Genomic DNA, 16,005 nt, shown 5'->3' with positions numbered 1-16,005 from the left:
TTTGCATAATTTATACAGAAAATCCAATTTAGTGCCTTTTTTAATTTTAGTGTGGGTCGGGGAGGGGGGGTTGCTGTGGTCTATAGGAGCTCCATCTTCCTCCGCAGGCACCCTGTCCATGTGACTACTGGTCTGGAGAGTTTGCACCTTATGTTGGGTCAGCGGGACAGACTGGGGATTCTGTTGGTGTACTGCCCAAATCCAGAATAAACATAACCTGTGGTAGCATGCAATGCTGTAATTCTGCCAGGACAGCAACAACACATTACTCCTTTGTCTAGCATGGTTCTTCCTCTGTCTTTCTCTCTCTCAAGGTACCTCCTTAAGTAATAGACTGTTACTATTTTGTGGCAGATACCAAAACTTTAGGTTTGCTCAGTTCAAGAAAATTAAAGTGCTCTGTCACCCTAGTGCAATATATCCATTAAAAAACAACACAGACTATTTGCAGTCAGAAAATTGATGGGGAAATGCATTGAAAAGTGTGGGAAGAACAACTGATTAATGGGAAGACGTAAATATCATACAGGGAAATCAGGATGAATGTTCAGTGTAGTATACCTGCCCCATATGATGCTCAATAAAGACTGGACACACTGTAACTACTGTGTAGGCTTTGTGCAAGCAAATCAGGATGAATGCTGCATAAGCAGGTTATCTGGAGAAGCCCTCTGCGTAATACTCTGCAGTTTGACTCAGAAGTAAGTTCCACTGAGTAGTAAGTTTTGTTCCACTCAGTAAGAATTACATCCACTGCCCCACCAACCTCAGTCTGCCCTTAGCCAGCCCCCACCTGCCTGCCACCTTACAACCAGTCCAGAGGGTAACACCGGCTGTCAGCCTCCTCCTCCTCAGTCTGTGTTGCATTTGTAGAACTCAGCGGAGAGGAGGATGGTAGCAGAACCAAAATTAGTTTGCTCTGCCTAATATTGGCTCTGGCTCCGCCAGTCCTTGCTGTGGCTCTCCACCTACTGTTGTCCTCTGTGCCTTGTGCCCTACCAGTCCCAACAGGCCCCACCCTCCACTGCTTATCCCCAGTAGACGTGCATAAAATTTCAGACTTTTTTCTCTAGGCTCATTTACAAATACTGCTTTTTGTGTAGTGTTTTTAAACAACAGTATTGAATCCAATTTTTTCAAACAGTTAAACAAAGGTTCTAGTTCTCTTTTTCTGTACATGATTTGATGCCAGCAATGACAGATTACACTCATGGCAGGGATACCAACGAACACAGCTTCACAGAGGCATGTGACCCCTGCTCCAATGATAGCATTGAAAACTAGATGTATGGTTGCTGTCTTGGTCAGAATTCCCATGTCCACTGGAATGGATAGTCCTGGCTGCTGCTGGCAGGGTGTGGTGATTCTTTGAAGATAGTGTCAAACTATGTGAAATTCCACAGGTAGTAGCAGTTTTGTACAGCAAGACATTGTAGTAATGACGAGAGTGTCACCTTTTGAATTTCTGACTGTGGTAGCAGCTGGTGAAAGATTGAGGGGGAAAGGGTGAACCCAGTAAAGTCTTTATGACTAGAGCTCTCTGGAACTGTGATACTAGCACCACAGCCAACAGAGAACTATACTCTCCTGCTGTGTCCATGTGCAACTTTAGCCAGTGCTTAACTTCTACAAACATGTTGAGAGGCACTCAGAGAGATGTGCTCAGAGGTACTCTCTTCTTTTTCATGTTCCTGAACTGAATGAAGCTTAACGAGATGGGAGCTCCCCGACTCCCCCTGCAAGAAGCAGGGATTTGAAGAGTGTGACCTGTTTCTGTTGTGCAGCTGAATGGGACATTGTCAGAAAACAATCCAATTTACAATGTGATTTATTTATTTATTTATTGCATTTATCTCCCATATTTCCTCTAAACAGCTCAAGGTGGTGTATATGATTCTTTCTTTCCTCATTTTATCTTCCCAACAACCTTGTGAGGTAGGCTGAGAGTCAGTGCCTGGTTCATTGAGGGAGATTTGAACCTTGGTCTCCCAGGCCTTATGTATTACTCTAACCACCACCACACCACACCACACTAATTTATTTTAGTCGTTGGCACTGTAACACCCAGCATTAGTAAACCATGGCACATAAGTTTTTAGAATGGTCACGGACTGTACTTTTGCAGTCCATTGGCATTCCCTCCCCCCATATAAAAGTGCCCCTGCCAACTGTAAGTTTCTAAGATGCCACACGCCTCTTTGAGATTTTTCCCTGCCTCCCTCAGTTAGCTTTGTCATTGACCATTGTGGAGGTTTATTTGTCGGGGGAGGCTTGAGCGGATGGGCGGCAATGGCGGGAAACGGTCGTTAGTGGTTTTTGAGAAGCGGGAGGGGGAAGGTGAGAGAGGTGCAAGAATCCAAGGAGCGTTGTCAGGAGGGGGCGGAGCTAGAGGCTATGGAGGCGGAGCCTTCCCGTCCCGCCTCCTGTCGCTTGTTACGAGCTCTCTCCACCCCCTCCCCTCTTCTTCAATTTGCTGCCGACAGTGGATCGGGCAAGATACGGAGGCTACAGGCTACATGAATGGGTAGGAGCTATGTAACCAAACGTGTGCTTTCTTTTAATAATAATAATAATCATCAGCCTCAAAGTCACATCCCCTTTCAAGCCTGTTTCTGTTCTACCTTGTTTGGTAGCGGGAGGCATGCACTGCATTTTGACAAAAAAGGAAAGTTACCGGGGATGGTGAGGAGAGAAATAAGCGCGCACAGACTCATATATAAACCGAAACGATCAGTGAGCATTGAATTCCCTCTGCGCCCCATTTAACCTTTGTATCCAAACTGTTGAACGCAGTAAGCAGCAGGGTCCGAAGTGGCATCTGGTTGCTATTATTGCGGGATTTGTTATTGCGGGATTTGTAATGTTTTTAACGTCTAAGAAAATAATGGAAAGGAAAACCTCCCTCAAGTTTTCCGTGTTTCATAGACTAGAGCTGCAGGCGAGGCGAGGCGAGGCGGGGCGGGAGGGGAGGGGAGGTGATAATTCTACTAATTACCTAAAGAAATACTTACAGTGCAATCCTGACTATGTCTATGCACAAATAAGCGCTGTTGAATTCAATGGGGTTTATTCTCAGGTAAGTGCAGTTAGGATTCCGCTTTACGGTATTTCTGAGTCGATATGCATAGGAGTGCTCTGTTCAGAGGTTTGCATGGGGTCTGTAGATAGGCTCGGCTGCGTCCGGTGGGTTGCAGTATTGGCAAGTGTGTGTGTGTGTGTGAGAGAGAGAGAGGGGGGGTGTCTCGGTGTGATGAGATATGTCCTTAGATGCCTTCGCCAGTATTGGCCAAATCTGTGAAGGAACAACCTTCTACCTCCACCCACCCGTCTCACTCTCTAACAGTGAGGAGGATATTATAAATCTTCTCTCCCTTTCAAGAAATCACCCCCTGCTAAAAAACAAAAACAAAAAGCTAGCTGCCTCTAAGCCACCCAGCTGCAGCTGTGGGGGCATGGTTGTGGTGGTGTATGTTTTCTTTTTGTACCTCCCAGCATGGATTCTTCCCCCCCTCCGTAAAGGAGGAGGGGTCAGCAGCAGAAGAGACAGATGTTTGGTGGTTTTTTTCTTCCATTTGGCCGATTCTTCTTGACATGGGTGAAGCGATCCTTGGAAGGGCAAGGCAAAAGAGCAGGAGCTTGGGGTAGATGAGCATTGCGGGTCGTTAAAAAAAGAAAAAGAAAAAAAAGAGAGAAGGGTTTGCATGTTTCCTTGTCTTGGGAGGAGTAAGGCTTTTGTTTTGTGTTTTAAAAATCGCACACCCTTTTTGTATTTTTTTTAAAGGAAGCCGGTGGTTAGTTAGGTTGCTAGGGAGTTGAGGTGATGGTAACAGAATGTCTGATTATGCAAGTTGATAAGTGGCTGTATTTATATATAGCTGCATTTAGACAGACAACTATATTCCATCCACATCAACTCTGATCTGTAATAGCTACAGGATGTCTGTTTCTCTTGCTGGCATTGAGGGGATTGCTAAAGGGTAGGCTGTTTCCTGAAAGAGCGCTAGGGAAGATTTAACTTGCCTGCTTGTTAAATAGAGATCTGCAAACATGCAGTAGAATATTCTCCATCAGCCTCATATTCTCTACCCCCCCATCTCCAATATGTGTGAAAATCAAGGCTAAAAAGGACAGATTGATTTTCTAATTTGTTGCTGCTGCTGCTGCTGTCTAACCCTGGCTTCCTGTAATTCACTGCAGGCAGAACAAAGCTCTGTCACAACTGTGCTTCCTGGTTGTCGCCTCCCTCCTGTAAGCAGCTGAACTGTTTCTCACTTGATATCATCATGCAGACAAGGATGAACGAGACATAATGAGAGATTCAGGTAATGCCACCCAAATATGTTCGGTATCTGTTGCTGTGTTAATGCTCTGTGTCTGGAGCATTGCCATGCATCAGGATCTTGTTGAACTCCGTTTTATGTCTGTGGTTGCATCACCACTGATTTTTAAGCAAGCAATGCTGATCCCTACAGTTCTTTAACACATACAAAAAATGAAGCTGAAGTAGAGACTGGTCTCTCATTCTCTTAAAATGCCTGCCAAAGCAGGCACACAGTCAGCAGTTTGATGGGTGTTTAGGACTAATTTTTTAAGTTCTTTTGCTTTGTTTATTTGTAACAATAGAAAAAAATGAAAAGAACATGAATCTCTTCATTGACCATCTATTTATGGTAACTAAACTCTGGTTTTGTTAATGTTTGGAAAATATTATCCATTTGGTTAGGAAAAGGGTGTTGGGAAAGCAAACAGGATTTTAAAAGGTAAACGGATGACTATTGCCATAGTATTTTGTTCCAATAGGCAATTCACTGAAGTGACTTTCTTTGGAAAAAATTCAATATTTGATTGGAATATGCTTAAAAACTGGTAAAAAATTTGAATGCAGTAAAGTTGCTGAGGCTGTGGGAGTGGGGAATTCAAGGGGTGTGTTTGGGTAATATGTGGCATAGTAAATACACCCCCTCTGAGTTTAATTGTTAATTAAGCTGTCCAACCCTTTCATTCACAAATGTATTTCATTATTGTCTCTGCAAATCATTTATTATCTTACTTGTCTTTGCCCTTCCTCAAATTAACAATTCTTCGTTTCAAGAATTTTGCTCATGCCTTTTTGAATTATTTCTTTGGCATAACTCCATTTATACATATTTTAATCTTCACACTTCACTATGCATACAGGTCTTCCTTTTCAACTTTAGTATCCAGGCTGAGGTCACAGGCCTTTCTGAAGACCCCACTGAGACTGAAATAATGTAGGACTCCAATGGATTATCATCAGATCTCCTCTCACTGATTTTCTTTAAGTACTGTTCTTGTCCTTGTACTTACGCATTCATTGGACTTGTTTTGGTCTCTTTAATTACTGCTCTTGGATAGGGACCTTTTGTGGAGAGCATTGGAGAGTCTTACCTTTATATTTTTTAAAGTATCATTCATAAGGACCTGCATCTATGCAAAATAAACAAAATAGGGAGAGAAAAACCCAAGCAACCCTTCCCCCTGTGCTCCCTTCCCACCTTGTGCCTTCATTTGCAATAAAATTAAAGAACTCAGGGGAGAGCTTAGCTAAGTGGATAATTCATAACAGCTGCCACTTTTCCAAGGTGACATTTCTACAGCTGTCAAGGGAAGCAGGCAAGGAGAAAACTTTGGGTGCAATCTGTGAAGCGCTGCTCAGTCAGCTTTAAAATAAGAAGGACTTGCATGAGACCTGTTCTTGGTAGACTATATGGTCAAGATGGGAAAGTGTTCAGGCCTTGTTGGGGGAAAAGTATGGAGGTAATTTGTAATGCGCTGTCTGAAAATCAGTAGCCTTCGGAGATGTGTGGTTTATATATATAAAATTTGTGAGAGTCCAAAACTTAATGAGCTTTAATATTAACATCTCAGTGGCAGCAATCTCAAATTTCTAATAAAATAGATCTATTTCCCTATATTTTCAGTTATTACTAGTGAATGCTGACAATCATATTTAGGTGACTGGCAGTGTTTGCTGATGTCCCTGAGTTCTTGCATAGTCACAAGATCTGTTGGGAATTCACCAAATTGTAAACATTCACATAATGCACAGATGATATCCCATACTGAAAACGGTTGCATAATCATTCCCTTTCACAGTCAATGAAGTGATATTCATTAACTTTAATAGGATTAAAGGGCATCAAGGCACATAATGCAGCAACCTGGATGAAATTAATGCAGATCTGGATATGGTCAGTGCCTGGATGGCTCCCTGGAAGAATGGCGCAAGAGAATTATATTGGATAAATACGTTTTATTATTAAGAGTAGGAGCTGTCCATGGTTTAGTGAGAGTGTAGTGTTTAGTACTAAGTACAACTTTCAAGGCTGTGTTTTTGTGTAATGCTGAATCATGGATTAGCAGCAGTGAGCCTCTGGCTCACACTTCTCTTGTCTCTGGAGGAGAATGGTAGCTTCCACTTCAGTTCAATGACAGTTCATCATTGTGTCCACGTCCTAAATTGTAATTTATTTTAACTATCGTTTGTTGAAACAAGCCAGTCTCATAACATATGGTTTGAAGTTGGCTTGTTTCAGTAAACCACTGTTTATCTGGGTTTGCATGTAACAACAAGCTGCAGTTAATCTGAGGGAGAGCTTCTGAACTCCTCTGTAGACCCATAGGGGTCGGGAGCATGCAAGCTTGAGGCTCACTGTGACTGATATTCATAACACTAAATTGTGGCTTACCAACTCTACTTCACGTGTTATGGTAAGCCAAACTATGACTTGCTGGGAGTGCATGGGCTCCTGGAGAGGAGCTGGCAACTACTTTGTTCCTCCCCAGCCCCTTTTACCCCTATGTCATGTTTGGATTATATGCTAAACCAAACTTTAGCTTAACCAAACTTTCACTTAGCTCAGCATGTGTGGGAGTAAAAAGGACTAGAAAGCAGCAAAATGGCTGCAAGTTTCTATCTGGAATCCTCCACAGTTGCACGGTCCTAGTAAGTCATAGTTCATCTTACTGTGATGTGTGAACAAGGCCTAAGTGTGAATGAGGCCATAATCTGCTTTCTGGCTCTTTAGTAACTTGATTTCAACATTTATAGAGTCTTGCACTTTAGCTTTGTGGTTTAAATTTCCACCAGATGTAAGAAACGTTGCTTGCACAATTCTCATTGAGGTTTTGAGCATGGACTGAGGTCACCTTAATACATAATTTCTGTTTTAGTCAGTGATGATGATGATGATGATGATAGTCAGTGGGGTAGGTCACCTGCCTAAAACTAAAATGCGAACTGGGTTGTTTTCCCCACAGACCAGAACATACCATTGTCTTTGCTGTGTGTTTTGGCTGTCTTGTAGGTTAGTATGGGGTGACAGGATGAGGTCAGAGCTGTTTGTTATGAGTTTGGAAGTGTTGGTTATGACACAAATACAGGTTTCCAAACTTTGGGTTTGTATTGCAATGCTAATGCATGGCAGGGAGCATTTCAGGAGAGAATTAACAGGTGGGAAGAGGTTCTTACTTTTCAACTCTGACAGTTCTCCTCTGCAAGTTCCTCCTTGGGTTGGTTTCCTGTTTTGCCTCCTAGCTTGCCTTTGTTTTTCTGCCCACGTTGCTGATTGGGGTGTGCTTTTTGATCGGAAAGAGGCAAGTCTTGAGCAGAGGCACCAGCAGTCTCCTCTAGGGCAGGTAGTTTTCCGATATCTTTGTACTCAGTGATTAAATGATCCAAACTGGCGCAGAGAGATAGTAGAACCACCCTCTTCTAACAGAAGCTGATGGGAAGGAGGCAAGTCCAGAGCAGTGAACCATTCACAAATGCAATGGATTTTGGGTTTCCAGAAGCTTTTGTTTCTTCTTGTGCTAGCACTTCTCTTGTGGCACACTAGTGTGTCCTAGCGCAGAAATGGGAAATTACTTGTATGGACACTTCTCTCTCCCTCTCTTCTCTCCCCCCCCCTTCACCCATTTGTGAGGAGCATTTTGTCCTAGATGTTGCAAAGAAATTGTGTGCTTGCAAACTATGGAGGAATGCAACAACTTGGAAGATTTCCGAAGTCTAATCTTGGTAAACTTTGTCACAATCCCAACATGTGTGCTCAGTTTCTGAAACCCACCATACTTCATGTAGCTCCTGTTGATTAATAGTATTTGCTTTTATGGGTAATCTCAGGTTTTTTCCAAGTAGTTGAAAGTAAGCTCTGAATTCTGAACTTTTTGTCTTTTTGTGCATATAAATTCTGCATTCTTTGAAAATTCTATGGCTGGTTTTTGATCCCAGTGTGGTATTGCCTGCTTTTCTGATGTCGCATCCACAAATGACTGTTTATTTATTTATTAATTCAATTTATATACCGCCCCATAGCCGAAGCTCTCTGGGCGGTTCACAACAAGTAAAACATCTGATATACAATTAAAACCACATATCAAACAATTTAAACATACATTAATGATATCAAAAATTAAAGCATATGTATACACATACAAATGCATATTAAATATTAAAAAATTTCAAAACCCTCTTGCACTGTCTGTCAGAATAAACAGCATAAAGTGAAATGCATGCAAACCTCCAGCTGAAAACCTCCAACTTCTCAAACTAATTATGTAGAAAGAGATTTAAAAGATGAGTGATGTTTTTCAAGTATTAGCTACTGTGAGCGTACTGCAGAGCTGACCTCTTTCAAATAATCTCTCAGGATGTAGAGCTCAGTACATACTGCACTAATCCTCTGGGAGTAACAACTGTACACAGTAGACTGACATCTTATACAGTGTTCAGATGGAAAGTGGTAGGGAATAGTCAGAGCTGTAATTGGAAGATATTTGTAATAACCAGAGCCTTCAGACTAATTTTAAGTAGTTTTTAAAATGCAACTACTTAGACAGAGAAGTGGAAGTGAGGGCAAAGAGGAAGGAAGTTGTAATGAGATGGAGGATTGATTTCCAAAGGAGCAATCAAAAGCTGGAAGAAACCAGAGTGGAGGTGGTGGGGAAGAATTTCTCCCTGACCTTTCAGGCAACAGAGTTCACTGCCTGCGAAGGGCAAGGAACCAAGTGTGAGCCAAAGTGTAAGTATTTGGTGTGCATGATTGCAAGCCCCCCCCCGCATGAGTCAGTGGAGTGGCTACTGCCCATTAATTTGTATGAAGAAAGGTGAGCAGTTTGTTGTAAAGAAAACCGGGGTGGTGGTGGAGGAGGGAGGAGTACACATTTTCAGGCGCTATGAAGTATTGTGGTGAACCTCTTTTGTCAGTTTGAGGACCATAAAAGAATTGTTCTACAGATTAGGATGGACTTCTTTTAAAACAAGGTAATTTAAATAATTAATTTAGGCTGCAATCCTCTCCATAATTATATGGGAGTGTTGAATTAATTTGGAACTTAATCTGAGTAAATGTGCATAAATTGGGCTGCAGAATCAGGATTGAGCTGAAGTCTGATTTTGCATGTAAAAAGAGTCATGGAGAAAACCTTTTTTCAGGTTTAAAGTTTACATATATTTCTCTAACAAGTTTGTATTAAACACACATTTTATCTTTGAACAAGGTTGTTGAAAAGGGAGACTAACTTTTTTAAAAAAAATGAAGCATGACAGGCTTTTTAATTAAAATATTATTGATTTTTATCTACCTTGGTAAAGGCTGATCATTTCATGTAGTATGAAACTTGAACAGTGGTTTGAATTTTGTATGATAGGAGTGCCCTCTTGTCAAACCTGAGCTGTTATTACCAACAATAATTTATTGTGCAGTTCTTGAATAACATCAGAATGTCATTTCTAGGAAGGGCTCTAGAAAGGTTGACTCATCTTGAAAGGAAAATTAATTGTAAGGTACAGAAGTTACCTGAATGGAGAAGGAAAACTTGCTAGTGACAACTCAAGCGAATATAGTTTCACTTCTTCTTGATTACAATTTTCATAGAAAGCTTTTTTTTAACTTCAGGTAAAGTGTAAATCATAATTCCCTGTGTTTCAGATGTTCAGGCTCTGAGTGCTGTTGTTTATATAGCAGAACAGCGCTACCCATGCACAAGAGGGAGGTATAAGCAGGCATAAGGAAGCTTAAGTTTGTAGAAATACAAAAAACTTTAGGGGGAAACCTTAAGAGGATGAAACCCCAAAAAACAACCCAGTGAAGGCTGAGGCTACTCAATGGCCATAGAATGTTGAAGAGAGTGGGAGGCAGAATGGAATGGAGTATTGTGGAGGAGGGCATAGGGAGGGCAGGGCTCCTGCACCTTTAACAGACGTGTAGAAGAGGTGCAGCATGATAAGCTATACTTTGCTTAAATGGCTTTTTTGACAACTTTTCATGGCGTAGAAGCCCATTTTCTGGCCACCCTGGAAAGGCATGGCAGACTGAAATATAGAATAGCAGGATTCCACAGTGCAACATTTTGTTGCAGCCCCCCCCCCCGGTTTAACCCTGCTCAACATCTCTGAGAAGTTAATAAATGTTGACTAATGCAGTGTTAGGGACAGCAATCATTTCTTGAATTTTGGTCTTCCACTGTTATTCATGTTTGTGTTCTTTGAGTGCTCAGGAGCCATTTTTGTAAACAGAATTCAGTATTGTGATTCAGGGCAAGTATACTTCATAGAAACTGTAAATTATATACATTTATGTCTGTGTTTCAGATTCTGATATGATGACTTTGCATTCTTAATGCTAAACTGCTGGAATGTCCCTGGCAGCCACTCTTCTGGTTGACTATGGTGGGTAAGAATTTCCTGTAGGCAATCAGGAAGGGAAATGGAAATGTACTGCCTTCAAGTCGATTCTGACTTCTGGCGTTCCTATGAATAGGGTTTTCATGGTAAGCGGTATTCAGAGGGGGTTTACCATTGCCTCCCTCTGAGGCTGAGAGGCAGTGCCCAAGGTCACCCAGTGAGCTTCATGGCTGTGTGGGGATTTGAGTTGATCCTTGTTTCTTTCAGGCAGTCAGAGTGACACTGATGTATGTGTGGGCAAGCAGAGTAGAAAACTCTTCTGCGAGAGGATGTCTCTTTTGGGGGGAGTATTTTTTGGGTATAGCCTAACATCCAAGTTTTCTCTGTGTAGAGATCTTTTTTATGGGGGAGAGTTCTGTCATCTGATCCTTTACATATGGCCTGAAATATAGTATGAGTTTGTTTGTATAGTATGAATTAATAGCTGTGTAGAAGTAAAGGGAATTGCTTTGGTGTAGCTTGTACAAAGTTGCAGGAGTCCTATCCTTTTTATTACCTGACCACCCTAATTTCAAGATAGCATAGTATCTTCGCTTGCAACAACCCTGTGAGGTTAGATAGGCTGAGATTGAATATCAACCCAAGGTCCCCCAATGAGTTTTATGGCTGAGTGGGGACTCGGACCTGGGTCTCCACTCTAATCACTGTGCCACTGCTGTTTGTATGAACTAGACTGTAAGGATGGGTTCTTTGACTGCTCTACCATTAAGAAATGCTTTCCCACTGAACAAAGCCAGAAAGCATTCCAGTACCCGTACCAGGCATTTTGGCTGGCTTTTGGTGTATTTTGGCTTGCTGCTGCTACATATAAAATCTAGTTCACCAGATGTAGTCACACTCCAGTGGTTATGATTTAACACACTGGAGCATGACAAAAGTGGTTTGGGGGAAGGGTTAATGTACCTCTGTGCATACATCTTCTTCCTCAAATGCCCCATTGCTCGCCTTCCTGGTCATGCATAGTCTGAGAACTATGTGTACAGGAGAAGTGGGCATGATGTGTATATGTGTGAGAGAGGAGAGATTGCATCTCCATGGACTGTGGGGAGCTGCTTAGCCTTCCTGCTGGCTCCCGCTACCGAAGGACACATGGTCAGAGTGAGCTGATCATACCATGTCTACAAAGAGAAGAGAGAGCAAGCAAGGGGGAACTTGAGGGGAGTGGAGGAACTGAAGCAAGGAAGGAGAGGAAATTAAGGAAAGGATGAGGAAGCAGGATTGGAGCTCTTGCTTTCTCCAAATATCCCATTCCTTGACTGCAAAATGTCATGTGGGCAACAAGTTTTTGGTAATCTCAAGCAGATAGACAAAATGTTACTAAGTCCCCCATCTTGTTCTGCTATATGTGTCAATCCAGCTTTAGTGATTTGATCGGTAAAGTAGTGGCAATTTCAGAAGTGCAGGATCCCCTTCATAATAGTGACAGGCACACCCCCTCACGGTCATCCTGCATTCTAAGCTTATATAACCTTCTAAAATTATAGAATAATCTGACCAGACTTGAATACTGCTTTCTGCTTTTCTATTACTCTCACCATTTGACTGTCTTTTCTCACTGTCAGATATTACTTGAATCATGAATTCAGTGTCTACAGATTTATCACCTGCTTCTCCCACAACAACAGATGTCCGTAGGGCCAATCAGCATGAAAGGGGAATGTGGTAGCTGCTGAGAAAAGCCTTCCCAGTGGCTGACTCACCTCCTTTCACTCCCGTTGGCTCCAATCAGCAGAAAAGGATAAGGAAACTCTTCTCAGTGTCCAATACGCTCCCCTCTCATTATTGGAACAATGGCAGAGTTCATGGTGAGAATGTCACATCAATTGGATCCCCACCCCACTTCCACAATCTAAGTTGAAAACGCCACAGCAAAGAAGGTGCCTTGAGACAACTTTTCCTTTGACATAGGTGTCTTGCACATTGTTAACTGTTCAAGAACCTTTTCATGTATAACTGTTAAGGCCGTTTAGTCAGTTAGGCACATTTTACTTGCTTATTCATGCTTTAATGCTTCTCACTTTGGGTGCAGGACCTGTCTTCTCTAGTGAGTAATCCATTGGGTAATGGTAATTAATTCTGAACAGTAACTGAACAGTAACTGATTCCATTAAACTGGTTTTTTTACTATTCAGTAAATATCCTGGTTTACCCTCCTCACTCCAACAACTAAAAATAAAACAGAGTAGGTTTCTGTAGCTGTGAACTGGGAAGAGGATGGCAAATTAGCACAAATAATCCTATTGGCAACTCGCCCAAAGCCTTTGGCCTACCAGTTAATTTCTTTTTTTAATACCTAATAAATATGTACTGAAAACTAATGCTTGGCCTAGCCAGAACACTGTAGGCATTCTGTGGCACAGGGCTAGAAATGTGTACTATCTTGAGCTTACTGATACTAAGAACCTCCAGCAGCTGATTTGTTTCAACCTGCAGTATAAAAAGAATAATTAAACATTTTAAGTATCTGAGTGGAAAAGGAAGCATAAAGCAGTAGCCTGAAGAAAGATGTGTTTGCTGTGATGCTTACAGCCTAATCCACAGTTGTACACTGTTTTACTCTCATTTTATCATAGGTCAAGCATGCTTTCTTGTGCTGGACGCTTGCGATAGGAGAGTCAAACCATTATGCAGTAGTAGTAGTTTAGCTTTGGTCTGGGGTCTGTTGTGATTGACGTTGTTGCAGCTTGACTGTGGCTCACACAGAAAGAAGGTTGTGTCAAACTGGTTAACGTACTTAAGTCTGGTTCTGTTCCACTTTGTGTGGGAAAATTAAATATTCATGTGAATATTGTGTTCACTTACATAGCAGGTGTAACAAGTCAATTTATCCAGTCTGTTTAGTAGGCCAGTATAGGTCCAGGGCATGAAGTAAAGGGAACCACCACCTTTATTCCTTGGCTCCAAGCATGCATGACCAGTGAGGGGCTGCTGTTGCTACCACCACTTTAAATTAAATAATAGGGTCAGTGTGATATAATTTTTCATCATTCTTTATGCTGCTCGGCTGAGGAAGGCAGTCTTAACTTTGGGTGAAAGTAGATGGAAATTTGGCCTATTTTTTACTATATCCAAAGCCCATTTGCCTTAAAGTTGGTTGAAAGGTTATGCTGTTGCCACTGCTACTACTCGGTTTCTCATGGTAGTGGTTGTGACAGCAGCAGCTATGCTTTGTGCTTTGCTTAGGGGGCATGGTTCTGCCATGGTTAACACATACCTGCCACCTCTTGACTGTAGTAGGAGAGATGGGCTTAACTGTCGTGTTGAAATCAATGAGACTTATTAGTGCAATCCTATAATTCAGTAATAAGTCCCATTGAGTTCCCATTGAGTTTACTTCCAGGTAAATTTGTATTACACTGCAGCCTTAAAGAAGGTAACTGTGGCTGTATTGGGGTTGTCTTGCACATGATGCATCAGTAAACCAGGGTTTGCCACACAAGTACACATTCATTAAGGAGTTGTAACCAATTTGGTGCACACACCTGGTGTTAACACTTGTTACAACAGAACTCTTGTTCACATATAGTGTTTTCAAGGGTGCACTTCAGGCAAACACCTACAAATGTAATAGGTGAAGTCAGACTTTATTTTGCCAAGGAGGCCTGTTTTGCTGTGCTTCCTCTTCTGCAGGCCTAAAAATCATGCCATGCTTCCTGTGCAGCAGCGGTTCTTCTTGCACTTAAGGCTCAAGCTACTTCATATTACTTGCGCAGAGTCAGGGCACGAAGAGCTTCCTTTAAAACTTTTGTTTGCAATCTTTCAAAGCAGATCTACATTTTGCATCCTGGCACTATTGTTATTGACATGCAGCATGCAAGTATATATCTGTACGTAAGTAAAATGTGTTTAGGGCATTAATAGTATGCCATTTAATCTGCTGTTCCTTGTGGTGCTTTTCTTCCAAGGTCATTACATTTTTATCCGTTCCTTACTGACAAATTATAAGGAGATTGGCATAATTATAAGATAATCACCTTTCAACTACAAGGATTTCTGATGAAACCTACTTGGAAATTCATTTTAAGAAAGGTTTTCAGCTATAGAGATGGGCTTACATAAAGGGGAGGCTGTATTTCTTCTCACCCCTCCTCTGTCAACAGTTTACAGAGATTGTTTTGTAGATCAGAGAGAACTGGGAGTCTTTGGTTTCCTCTTAATCTGAGCCAATATGTTTGCACTACCTATTGTTTTGTTAATGACTGGTGTTGGCTGCTAAAAAACAAATCCCTTGAAAAAGTTTTCTTGTCTTGGCATTTGAATCTCCCAAAAGAACTTAACTGTGGAACTCCCTGTCAAAGATTTTGTTCTTATTCAGCAAATGAGTGAAAGGGAAGCTTCAGATAATAAAAACGCTTAGTTTTTATTTAGTTTTATTTAGCCACAATCCTTAGGGATAGGAATGCACAGTCTTTTCTGTTTGTGCACTGGAACCACCTTTTTTTGTCCCCAATTGCAGTTTCTTGAGAGAGGCAACTTCCAGTAATTGTGAGTCTTGAGGAGCAACTTCTCTTTATTGGGCAGCTTGGAGAGCTATTTCAAAAGAAGAGGCCTAGTTATCCTCAGTCTCTCTACAAAGCTCAGCATGAGGCCCTTTGGATCACAGTCAAGGAAATCCAGTGTTTTTCAGAGTGGAAGCTGGGCCTCCCTAGGCACATAGGCAGTTGTTGTGAAAGGCCCAATTATCTTTTCATCCCCTCCTAATGATTGTCTTGGCTGGATCAGGAGGCAAAGCAGGTCAGAAAACTGTATAACCCATCCCTCATGATGATCATCAGTTGGAGTTGCCTGTGAGATGATAATCTGTGTGTCCCCCCCAAGCTTTTTGATTCACTTTGCTTTTTCATAAATGGATTTAAGCTATGATGCAACCTTAAGGCTGCTCCACTCTGTAAGTTTCTTTGATCTTTATGCTGAGGAGAAACGTGGATGCTGCTAGGCGTCTTACATATTGCTTTGCACCACAGACACAAAGTCCCACATGCTTAATTGAAAATGGCTGCTGCTGTAGTCATAAAAGTGTGGATTAGAAATTTCTACATAAAACCTTAAGTCTGCCTTGAAATAGTATGGGCTCTTAAACTTTCTAATGGTAAGTGTTAGGTCCAAACCAAACACGCGAGCTGTCTCTGTCTACCCCAGCTCACATCCACCCGGGAGGGGTGCGGGAGTTGAGTGCAAAAAGACCCACTACCAGAGATCAATTAAAAAATGACACAGAAATCCTTTGCAAAGGGGTCCCACTACTTACAGCTCAAAGCCTTCAGAATGGGAACCTCGTTTATTGATGTCTTAGGGTATAT

At 41.8% G+C, this 16,005-nt stretch overlaps 1 protein-coding gene across 4 annotated transcripts in view; it reads left to right on the top strand.

The window, feature by feature from the left end:
* The first annotated feature begins 2,459 nt into the window (after positions 1–2,459).
* Positions 2,460–16,005, top strand: part of RNF152 (ring finger protein 152) — a 66,764-nt gene continuing 53,218 nt past the window's right edge. For 2 of the 4 annotated variants that reach the window (XR_009757899.1, XM_061583945.1), the window contains exons 1-2: positions 2,460–2,524; positions 4,198–4,322. The gene's annotated coding sequence lies outside the window, so the exon portion shown is untranslated. Of the gene's footprint in view, positions 2,525–2,663; positions 2,734–3,581; positions 3,642–4,197; positions 4,323–16,005 lie in introns of those variants that run through there. The other 2 variants (XM_061584020.1, XM_061584111.1) reach the window with 2 other exon arrangements.

The sequence above is a fragment of the Rhineura floridana genome, chromosome 1 (genome assembly GCF_030035675.1).
Source record: "Rhineura floridana isolate rRhiFlo1 chromosome 1, rRhiFlo1.hap2, whole genome shotgun sequence".
Lineage (NCBI taxonomy): Eukaryota > Metazoa > Chordata > Lepidosauria > Squamata > Rhineuridae > Rhineura > Rhineura floridana.
Note: the sequence above shows the minus strand (reverse complement) of the source record. Positions and strands in the feature narration are given on the sequence as shown.